The sequence below is a fragment of the Nanorana parkeri genome, unplaced genomic scaffold (assembly GCF_000935625.1).
Source record: "Nanorana parkeri isolate BGI_ZX_2015 unplaced genomic scaffold, ASM93562v1 scaffold3505, whole genome shotgun sequence".
NCBI lineage: Eukaryota > Metazoa > Chordata > Amphibia > Anura > Dicroglossidae > Nanorana > Nanorana parkeri.
In genome coordinates this window covers 4,110-5,069 of record NW_017309773.1, presented here as the reverse complement: position 1 = coordinate 5,069, position 960 = coordinate 4,110, and the positions used below count along the sequence as shown (strand labels likewise).

The 960-nt window shown below is 60.3% G+C and overlaps 1 long non-coding RNA gene across 1 annotated transcript in view; it reads left to right on the top strand.

The window, feature by feature from the left end:
• LOC108803219 overlaps positions 1 to 960 on the top strand; it is a 2,930-nt gene that overhangs the window by 509 nt on the left and 1,461 nt on the right. Inside the window, exon 2 of the long non-coding RNA XR_001942270.1 lies at positions 336 to 420. This is a non-coding gene — a long non-coding RNA (uncharacterized LOC108803219). The remainder of the gene's footprint in view (positions 1 to 335; positions 421 to 960) is intronic.

Here is a 960-nt window from a genome sequence, read left to right as displayed (position 1 = left end):
GTATTAGAGGGGTGGGTGAGGGGTAGTAGAGGGGTGGGTGAGGGGTAGTGCTGGTCTGAGGGGTGGTAGAGGGGAAATAGAGGGGTGGGTGAGGGGGTACTATTGGCCTTGGTCTCCCAGTGCTCAATGTTGCTTTGTTACCAATGGCAACCGTCATCTCTGTCCCTCCAGCAGTCAGTCCGGGTGCTTAGAAGGGGCTCAGATGAAACGTTCCCGTGGTGGGCTCATCCTGTACAGGTTGTCACAGTTGTTGCCCCCGGTCGGTGTAGGAAGCCGGTGTGTGATTGGTTGCTGGGGTTTCGGCGAGTCATGTGATGTGTGTTCTCTGTGTGCAGGTCATGGCATCCCGAACGCCCGGAACGTCCTTGTCACGGAGGAATTATCGGCTGTCTACAGAGCCTGAGAAGACAAAACTGACAGGTGAAGCCCCCGAGACTCCCCGAGTGTATGACCGGGCCCACTTCCCCTCCACGGACCGACTCTCAGGGGCCCACCCTACATAACCCATCCCCCGAGACTCCCCGAGTGTATGACCGGGCCCACGGACCGACTCTCAGGGGCCCACCCTGTATAATGTATGCCTTCAAGTTATGGGGGGAAAAAACCCTTCAAATTGTAGCAAATCCCACAAGTGTCCCCGCGTCTCTCGTGTCACCGTTGCGGGAAGTGTCCCCGCGTCTCGTGTCACCGTTGCGGGAAGTGTCCCCGCGTCTCGTGTCACCGTTGCGGGAAGTGTCCCCGCGTCTCGTGTCACCGTTGCGGGAAGTGTCCCCGCGTCTCGTGTCACCGTTGCGGGAAGTGTCCCCGCGTCTCGTGTCACCGTTGCGGGAAGTGTCCCCGCGTCTCGTGTCACCGTTGCGGGAAGTGTCCCCGCGTCTCTCGTGTCACCGTTGCGGGAAGTGTCCCCGCGTCTCTCGTGTCACCGTTGCGGGAAGTGTCCCCGCGTCTCTCGTGTCACCG